Source organism: Varanus komodoensis, unplaced genomic scaffold (genome assembly GCF_004798865.1).
Source record: "Varanus komodoensis strain SLA01 unplaced genomic scaffold, ASM479886v1 scaffold14_3, whole genome shotgun sequence".
In the NCBI taxonomy this organism is placed as follows: domain Eukaryota; kingdom Metazoa; phylum Chordata; class Lepidosauria; order Squamata; family Varanidae; genus Varanus; species Varanus komodoensis.
The window spans coordinates 191,823-202,296 of record NW_025335439.1 but is presented as its reverse complement, the minus strand read 5'-3'; the positions used below and the strand labels follow the sequence as shown (position 1 = coordinate 202,296).

The 10,474-nt window shown below is 48.5% G+C and overlaps 1 long non-coding RNA gene across 1 annotated transcript; it reads left to right on the top strand.

Annotated features, from left to right (window-relative positions):
- Positions 1–7,755: 7,755 nt before the first annotated feature.
- LOC123020632 lies at positions 7,756–9,773 on the top strand. Its single transcript, XR_006414160.1, has 3 exons — positions 7,756–7,920; positions 8,425–8,562; positions 9,314–9,773. It is a non-coding gene; the product is annotated as an uncharacterized LOC123020632 (long non-coding RNA).
- The last annotated feature ends 701 nt before the right edge of the window (positions 9,774–10,474 follow it).

Genomic DNA, 10,474 nt, shown 5'->3' with positions numbered 1-10,474 from the left:
TGGCATTAGCCAAAGCTTCACCTTGCTGCAGCTGGCTTCTCAATAAAAAAACCCCTCTTGACTCAAGAGTTGGTGTGTTAGCATCTTCCCTGAGATGAAATGGGATTGGGATCTTTTCCTCTCAGGCAATGAAAAATGAATATTTTTGCAACACAGTCAACATCTTCCGTTGCTACCTTCTGCTGCCTGCCATAAACAAGGAGCAGATCTGCAGTCCCACAGGAAAGGTTCCTTCACTACATTGGTAGATGGCCCGCATATTGAGTAAGAGCGAAGTCCCACCCCTCCAGAAGACCAAGGCTGATTCTGACTCAGATGAGACAACAGAGGCATCAGGAACATCTGCGTTTTCAAGGACACAGCAGCTGTGGGAATGCCTTGGATAGCCCCGTAAGCCATTCTGAAGCTGTGGGGATGCAGTTGCAAATGGAGAAAGAGGAGAAGAAAGAACAAGGCACCAGAGACCCAGTGTTAGGCCTCAGATGAGGAGGGAGCAGCAGCATGGAGCAGTGCACTGTCCAAGAGACATCCCAAGTAAAGGACCTGCCTTGAAGGCTTGGCTTGACAAGCACACACATTTTGAACACAAGGACTGCAATGATTTCCCAATAGTTTGGGGAAGTTGGTACCAACTTTCTAATTTGCTGCTTGAGATTCAGAGGCTGGCTTTTCCCAGTGTTAAAGCAGCCTGGTTCTTTTTCAACCATTGTGTGGCATGACTTGTTGCATAGCCTGCAGCAAGGCTTGTACCTTTTGATATAATCACAGATAACTACTTAGAATTAGATTTAGTGACAAGTTTCCTAGGAAAGGCAAGGCCACTTCTGTTGAGAGCTAGGCTTTCAAGAAAGACATGTTTTGCACCCAGCACTGGGAAACAACCAATTCTTGTTGTTGTGAGCCATCAAGTCATTTCTAACTAATGACAACCCTATGAATGAAAGACCTTCAAAACATCCTACCCATGTGGCTGCGGAGTCAGTCCATCTCATATTTGGACTGCCTTTTCTTCTTCTGCCTTCAATTTTCCTTAGCATGATTGTCTTCTCCATGCCATTTCATGATGTGTCCAAATTATGACATCTTAAGTTTTGTCATATTTTATTTTATCTATTACATTTGTATGTCTCCCCATAGCCAAAAGGCTCTCTGGGCAGCAAACACTGATACAGACAAAAATAGATAAACAATAATAGCTAGGAACACGATACATAATAAAATATAAAATGCTCTATTAAAAGCAACAGGAGGATAAGCACAATGTAAACAACAAGACAATAGAACAATAAATAAGCAGCAAAACCAATAAATCATAATCTAAACACAAATACTAAAAGGTCTTAACTTGGTGCTGAAAGCAAGATAAAGTGGGTGCCAGTTGCAACTCTTTTGGAAGGGTGGGGGGATCATGAAGTAGGGACTCCAGTGATGATCTTAATGGTCTGGTAGGGATATATAGAAGCAAGCATTCCTTTAAATGTCCCAAGCCATTTAAGGTTTTATATGAGGGACCAGATGAAAGTAACTGGATAGAGGCTCCCAACCACCAAGCAAGGTAGCTGCTTCTTCAGCCCATTATATCCAGTGAGAAGGGCTTCTTATCCATCATAGTTCCAAGAGAGTGCCACCCACTTGCTAACTTCAAGCCAGAAGCCTTTAGTGGAAAAAGGCTGCACAAGTTTAGGGTGGGGGCAGCAGTGGCAATTCAATTGAACTGTCTGGACTGAGTCAGGAGCATCTGGGAAGCTGCTTGTGACTGGGCTGCGCCGAAAGGAGGAGGAGCCTGTGTGCTGGGAGAAGCCAGGTGTGGCCACAGGTGGGACAGGGGGCAGAGGGAGATATGGTGAAGGGACCAAGTTGGGCTGTCACAGGCCACAGTTGGCCAGGCCATATAGTCGCCATTGATCATATTCACTTTCCCAACCAGCAGCATCCCAGGTTGAGCTAATTATGTTGAATGATCTTTTCTTAGTCACAAGCGTAACTTCCCCTTTGCTTACTTGGAATGCCTCTGCTGGAGGACTTCTTCCTGAGTTTTATTTTGTTGAGGAAACAAGATACAAGGAGCGTATGTGCTTGAACCTCTGTGTTATTGCCCCTTCTGCCCGATGCTTTCTTCTAGACATGGGATTCTGCTCAACTGATACCTTGAATATTTGCCCTGAGCTATTACTCTGACTTTTCTGTAGAAAAATATACTTGACCAGTGAAATGGTGCTTGACTTTTGTTTGCTCAACTTTTGTGCTATAAGCAACTCTGCTTTTCACGGTGGAGAACTGAATGTTGGAGGAGCAGGACACATTTCTGCCTTACTCATGTTCTTCCTCCCTTGGCACAAAATCTTGTTCCCTTCCCATCTCAATTAAAAGGGGTTCACCCTAAAATCGCTTATATCTTTGTGCAACTCTTGGGAAATGTGTGTTTTGGTTTTCCTATGCAGAAGTGATGAGTCAGGCAGAAACTCCCATTCACTGATGGAGGAAAATGCTGCAGCACTAACTCAGTCTTAGTGCAACCCTGGGCCATCCAGGGATCAGCTCACCCCCATCACAGCCACATACAACCACCACTCCTTGTTCATACACAGCACATGCTTTTTCCTTTTGCTGCAACCTTCTCCCAACTTCCTTTCTTCAGCATCAGTACCAGCTTGTCAGCATCTCACTGCGGTTAAGGAGCGCTCAAGCATGTGCTGTCTTTTTTGTCAGTCGCAAGTCTGCTCTGCCAGAAGGGTTCAGACTGCAGCTCCAAAGAATCAGAGAGCAGCCCTGCTGGAGAATCCCAAGCCCCCTCTCCAGGATTGTGCAGGTGTGTGTGATCCTCCAGCTGTTGCTGGACTGAAGCCCTTGGCAGAGCTAATGGTTACAGGTGACACAAGTCACAGTCCCACAATACCTGGAAGACCACTCCCACTGACTCTTGGCTCTGGGCTTCCTCTTGCAGTGTATAGTTGAAATGTTGCCATGGGGGAACAAAGCCCTTCTGCAGCTGGCCAAAGCTCCAGTGAGCAAGTTTCTCTGGCAGGCATTGCCTGTCAACCAGCTGCTGGATTTGTCTTATTGCGTTTTAAGTGCTCTCTAGATGCTCATCTCTGTGTGCTGCTGCCTTTTCACAGATTTGTATGCAACTTTTTATGTGATGCGTAATCTATGTCAACCACTCAGAAAGCTTTGACCATCGCTGCAGAAATGCAGTGAATCAAGGGCAGGTGTTATGCTCATGTCTACGTCCACAAAATATGCTAGGCGTGGCATGGATTTCTTTGGGCTGGCACGGACTCCAGGAAGCTTGCCAGCTTAGGGGAATCCCACCAGGATGACAGGGCTTGGTGATGCCAGGAGGCTGCGAATCCGACGCATCTGTCACCAGGTTAGCCACTTGGTAATATAGCTGCCTGCAGACAGGTGCTCATGTGCTCTTGCACACAATGAGTCATCCTGAGCATCTGTGCACAGAATCATTGAAGCTGGATCACAGTTTATTTGAAATAATTTCTTCAGTATAGATCTGCGGTAATATCACGAGGGGGGAACATTAGCGACCCATTCAAAGGGGGGGGGGAACCGGTGTTTTCTTCCTCTTGAGGGTTTAATAGGGATTCCTCGCATCCGATAACTGCAACTGTGTTTTACACTTGCAGGTGATGCACGAACTAGCCGCATCCCGCCCTCTGCCCCTCCACGTTCCTCTGAGAGAAGGGAGGCAACGATCCCGTTCTGCAAGAGAAAAATGGGTTCAGCCTGAAAGCGGCGGCGCCCACGGCCTTCGCCTCCCTGATTCCACCGCTTGGCCGAAAAGGCTCGTACCCGGCCGGGCACCGGCAACGTCCCGACTTCGCACGCTGCGCTCGCCTCCCCACGCGCAGGAAGCGACGCCGTTCGCCCTGTTCGGATCTCTGCGCGTCCCTCCTGGCGCTGCGGCGGCACAAGGACAGCGAGGATCCCGCGGAGGCGGTAAGTGGAGCCCTGTTCCTCGATCCCCTGCCCGGGAGGCGTGAGGGAGAGAGTCAGCCGCCTTCGTCCGCCTGGCCGCGCGTTCCCCGCTTCCTCCTTTCGGCATCTCAAATATTACTACGGGCGCGATTCCAGAGCCGCTTGGCTGCCCGGTGACCCCAGTGGGACTTGCTTCTGAGTAGATAGGTGCACTGCACGTTCCCTGTCGAGCCAAGTGCATTTATTAAATCACGGCCCGTTTACTATGAACCAAATTACCGCGTCAGACAATTTAAGGCGCAACCAGGCCGGTGGAAAATTTCATAAAATTCCGGGAGGCGCTGCGTACGTGGGCAGCAAAGCGGGATCTACTGGGCGAAAGGCAGAGCCGGAGGACGCGGGCAGGCGCGGAGACGGCCAGAGGGCTGCTCTGGGGGAGCGAGCAAGGCAAGAGGGACGCGGGCCCGGCGTCGCCCCCTCGCGCCCTGCCTTCGCCCCGCGCGTTGCAGCGGCTACCGGGCGTCGCAGCCCGCACGAGTCCCGCGGCGATGCTGGAGGCTCTGCTGCCGGCGCGCTGGCGGAAACGAAAAGCGTCCCGCGCACCCCGTGGGGACCCCGTTCCTGAGCCGGGGAAGTTGCTTCCTCCCCGCCGCTTCTGTTGCTGGTGGAAGTTGGTTTCGCTTTCACTTTCTCCGGATGCTGCGGAGGACACTTCCCGGTGAGCGCCCACCCGCGCAGGGCCCCGGTCGGAGAGGGACACTTTCGCGTCCTGCTTTCGCTGCTATGGGCGGATGGTCCGGGTGTAACGGCAGGCGCACGGCACCCCTAGCCAGAGCAAGTGACTGGGTGGGTCTGCACATCACGCTAACGCATCCTTGCAACACATGGGCAGCGCTGGCTCCGGTAACAACCCCCTCCCGTCACAAGCCTCTTCGGTTTGCCATAGCTTCCCCCTTCCCCTTTTTCTTAAGATCACAGGCAGCCATCTGCAAAAGTGACTGTCCAAACTGACCCCTTGAAGAGGCTGGCACCAGTTGGCTACCCCTTCAAAGCCTCATGGGGGCCATATTGAGGGTGAGGAATTCGTGTCGGACTCCCTTGTCATGGTCAGATTACTTCCTCGTGAGGTTTGAGGTCGGAGCTGGCCTTTCCCTCTGTAAGGGTGCGGACCCTATTGTGATGGTCCACCCTCGGAGCCGGATGGATCCAGATGGATTCCTGAAGGCTCTGGGGGTTTTCCGGTTGATAAAGCTGGCGCTCCTGTTGATGCTCTGGTTGAACTGTGGAATGGGGAGATGACCAGGGCTATTGACATGATCGCCCCTAAGCATCCTCTCCTGCCCGGCAGAGCCCGTCCATCTCCATGGTATACATCTGAATTACGGGTGATGAAGCGGGTTGGGAGATGACTAGAGTGTAGGTGGAGGAAATCACGGGATGAATCTGACCGAGCACGCTTACGAGCTCATTATCGAGCCTATGCTGTGGTGCTGAGGGCAGCAAAGAAGAAATTCTTCTGCACTTCCATTGCCTCCTTACAGCGCCATCCAGTGGAGCTTTTTTCGAGTGATACATGGGCTGATATACCCCGGCCCTAAGAAAGATCCTGTATCACCATCGATGGCCCGCTGTGACGACTTTGCCCAGCACTTCAAGGAGAAAATCGCTCAGATTCATCACGAGCTGGAATCCACAATTGATTCAGATCCCTTAGGGGAGACACCAATGACCCTGTCTGGTCAGGTATTAATGGATGAATTTCAGTTAATGTGGCCCGATGATGTGGACAAGGTGCTTGGAGTGGTTCCGCTCCTACCTTGATGGCTGATTCCAGAAGGTGGTGCTGGGGGACTTTGGCTCTGCGCCATGGCAACTTCGCCATGGAGTGGTGTGGGTTCCATTTTGTCCCCCTTGCTATTTAATATCTACATGAAACCGCTGGGAGAGGTCATCAGGAGGTTTGGGCTGCGGAGTCACCAGTATACTGATGACACCCAGCTCTACCTCTTTTCTTCAACTAACCTAGGTGAGGCAGTGGCTGTACTGAACCGGTGCCTGGCCGAGGTAATGGGCTGGATGAGGGCCAATGAACTGAAGCTCAATCCAGATATGACGGAGGTTCTGTTGGTGGGTGATTCGAGCTCCTGGGTAGGTAACTTGGGCCTTGCCCTGGACGGGGTTGCACTCCCTCTAAAGGACAGGGTCCACAGCTTGGGAGTGCTCCTCAATCCGGAGCTGTCCTTGGAAGCCCAAGTTACAGCGGTGGCGAGGAGCGCTTTCCTTCAGCTTCGGCTAATCCATCAGCTGCGTCCCTACCTGGAGGACGATTGCCTAGCAACAGTAACACACACATTGGTTGCTTCCTGGTTGGATTTCTGTAACACGCTTTACATGGGGCTGCCCTTGAAGACAGTCCGGATACTTCTGATGGTGCAAAATAGAGCAGTCAGGTTGCTGTCGGGGACTGGGCGTTAATCTCATATAACCCCAGTCCTCTATCAGCTCCATTGACTTCCCATCGAAATCCAGGCTCAATTCAAGGTGCTGGTTATTACCTATAAAGCTCTAAACAGCTTGGGACCAGGATACATAAAGGAACACCTTTTTCCCTATTTGCCCTCCTACCCCCTGAGATTGGCAACAGAAGCCCTTCTCTGGGAACCCTCTGTGAAAGATGTTAGGAGACAGAGTACCCGGAGGAGGGCCTTCTCTGCGGTGGCACCCCGACTATGGAATGCACTCCCTAGAAAAGTCCGCCTGGCGCCGTTATTATATGTTTTTCGGCACCAAGTTAAGACCTTTTTATTTAATCAATATTTTAATATGTTTTAATACTGAATTTTATTACTGTATTTTATTAATTTGCAACCAGAATGAGTTGTCAATTTTTTTATGCTGTTTCCCATCCAGAGACGTTAGTAATTGGATGGCATACACATTTTATAAATAAATAGATATTCTTGGGGGTGAACCTGCTGTCAAAGTGCAGCAGGTACCAGCCCTGGACATTGGCCCAGGCAGCACCCAAATGGGTGGGGTTGCTTTGCTTTCCACTTCAAGGTGTCAGGAGAAAGCAAAGCTAGGAGTGACCTGCCCTGCACAGGAAACCCGCCCCCCCGAGCCAGTTCTGAGTGTCTCTGCATTAGTCCCAGTACTCCCCAATTTTCAACACATCCCTGAGCCTCCAGCATCCTGGAAAGGTGGGGAAGTGCACTCCCCTCCCCACCCCAGTTTGGCTGACCCTAGCTTCTGATAGCTGTCTGAAGGCAGGTTCCCCCACCCCCAAGAACAGAGAGCTATGTGGGCCAAAAGTGGGGTGAGGACAGGGAAGCATGCAGAGTTCATAGGTATCTTCAAGTGACCTTTTGTGAGTCCTGCAGTGGTGAAACTGGCTCCCACACCACCCACCGTTGCCCACCCTGATCGAGAGGGTCAGCAATGCCCGAGGACAAGCGCTTTTGCATTCCTCACCCATGCCCAGAACTGTCTTGACTGAAAAAACTTCTGGCCATCTTTAAGGGTAGAACCTTTCCAAAGAGGCCTCCAGGATGAACATCGGTTTGATAAAATATCAGTAGACGCAGTGGTTACCCATCTGAACAAACGAAACAACAGGTATTACCACTTGAAAAAAGCAGGTGAAGGGGGAGGTGAAAAAAGGTTTATGAGTCGTGCCAGGAAGGATAAAATGCAGCCTGCAGTTTTATGTTGTTACCCAATGAAGTGCTTTACAGACCCTGGAAATGGGGCAGCAGAATGTTGAGGGAATGTATAGCAGAACAATAGTTTTCATTCTTTCCAAATTTTCAGAATTTTATCATGGAAAGCCTGGTTAATGCAAATACACATTTTGGCCTGGATCTCTTCCAAATGCTGAACAAGCATGACCCAAAGGGCAGCATCTTCTTTTCTGGATTCAACATTTCCTCCGCGCTTGCCATGGTGCTCTTAAGGTCCAAGGGCATCACTGCAGCTCAGCTCTCAAAGGTCAGCAGATCTTTTTCTGTCTTTGCAGTGGCAGCTTTGATGCTGATTTTTTGTGTCTTTGATCAAAAGCTTTCAGCTGTTAATCTTTTACAACCTGTACCTGTCTACATGAAAGTAAGTCCTGCTGGGTTTAACAGAATTTACTTCCAGGTAAGTAGGTGTGGAATTTTTTCTTTAAAGACTTTCTGTTTGAACTATCACACAAAGTAAAAGAAACTTTTACTTGGATTTAAATATGCAACAAAAGGTGAAGTGAGTTGTTTTTATTCTTTTACTGTGAATGGATTTTGCTTGTTTTGGGTAATTTAATCTGATAGTTGGAATTCTGGAGCACAGTATTGCTACTGTCCACCTCCCCTTCCTTCTTCCTGTGAGGATCCCAGATGATAACATAATCTTCCTCCTCTCCACCTTATCCTCATAATATAAGCCCTGTTTGTTTTCCTTGGCCTTCCTTGGCCTGGTTGTAAGCTTGATAGGTTAGGACTTCTTGTTTCCACACAGGCATTTCACTTTGATGAAGCTGAAGACCTTCATTCGAGGTTCCAGGCACTTAGTAGTGAGATGAACAGCAGCAGTCCCTACTATGTACTGAAGATGGCTAGCAGGTTGTTTGGAGAGAAGACCTGCTTCTTTTTGCAAGTAAGCTGATTGCCAGGATATAAAATTTCTTTCAAATCTTACCTGGACCACAGAATTTCTGTTTCATATCCCTAAGGATGCTTTACCCTGCTGAACCTAGCAGAAAACTTTTCCTTGGCCTCGCCTGGATCTGTAGTGGTTTTGAACAGAAGAGTTACTGCTCCACAGTAACATGGATTGTTTCAGGAAGAGAATGCCAGAGGGCCCATCCATTATGTACACCCAACCACCCACCCCATGGAGTGTTTTGTCTTGTAGGATGAAGGCCTATCTTCTTAATCCAAGTGTAAACTAGGGGTCTTGGTCTGGGCAAATTATCTTTGTTCAGGAAAGCACAGTGTTGGCAACTCCCTCAGAGATCAGAAAAGGCTCTCCAAGTCACTGCAGTCACTTGGAACTGGAACTAGAAAGTTGGGCATGAGAGAGAAGCGGAGACACTGGACGACCAAAAACATAACTGGGATTGATTTGCCAATAACTCAGGCTAGGTTACACTGAAGTGTTCAACTGATCAATCTAATCCAATTAACCTTTTCAATACGTCTTCCTTTTTTCTTGAAGAGGTCAAGCCCCTTTGCCCTGTGCAGAAGACTCCAGTGGCTCTTTCGCTTCTCTTACAGTCAGAAGCATTTTCCATTCAGGACATGCAGTCCCTTGGCTCCACTTCTTTGAGAGTCAAAACAGCATTTCACAGTTTGAGCTTTCTGTCTTTTTATGCTACATTGATAACTTTCCTTGATGATTTCTCCAGGACTTCTTGACTAGGACTCACAACATGTACGGAGCTGAGCTTTCAAGTGTGGATTTCCTAAATGCTCCCAACAGTGCACAGAACCATATCAACCAATGGGCTGAGGAACAGACAGAAGGTGAAATGTTTTTGGAAAACTCATGCCTCATGCATGTATCACCGTTGCTGGGTGCAAAGCAGATATGTGTATATGGACAAATGTTATTTCTTCAATTTATTTATACTGCTTTCTAATCTCACACAAGTTGAGGAAATTCTGTATACATTTATATACTTTCCAGGAGTGCTGAAAGTTCACCAGACTTTCTGCCATTAGCCAAGGCGAGGAAGGGTATTCTAGAGGATGGGTGCCACCACCAGGAAGGCCTGTTCATGTGCTAGGACATGGAGGCAGTGTTGTTGCACAGTGACTATCCAGGTCTCCTTGAATGATCTCAGGCATTGCCTGGGTTCATCTAAGGCAGGGGTCAGCAACCCACGGCTCCGGAGCCGCACGTGGCTCTTGAACTCCTCTGCTGCTGCTCCGTCGCTCTCAAAACACGTGCTGGCACAGCCGCTGATCTGCTAGAAGCTCCACTCAGGAACTTATCACTAGCTAGTTAAGTAAATCGCTACATTCCTCTGCTAAACAAGCTTCCTGCAGGCTCTCATGTTACACAAAACTGCTGAAAAGATTCTCTTTGTCCCAGTATAATCTTCATCTGAATGTTAAAAGCTGTCCTTGGGACCTGTCACAATTCACAGCACTTGACTGTTTATCTGCTAATCAGTCACTAAACACACCTATATCTGCCACACCCCAATTTACTGAGCTTCCCCGCCCCCTCCAACCATGGATAAATCCAAAGAAAAGTTTCTGAAGAAAACTTGACGTTTAATGGTACATGGGTAGATTCATTTGCTTTTACTGCTGACGAACTTATGGGGTTTGCTGTTTAATGCATTCAGCCCTTCAGCACTGACTTTGACTCTGCAGGAAGCTGTTCTCCTATTCAAAATATATGAAAGGAGTCCTACTAGTTTATAATGTAAGATTAAAAATAACAGTTTTTAGTGACTGAACAAGAGCTGCAGCTAAATCATAATGAAGATATAGATCTACTTCTTTGTTTTGAGAAGATTCTTATAAAAATTCCAGCAACATTATTACATTGGGAGAGG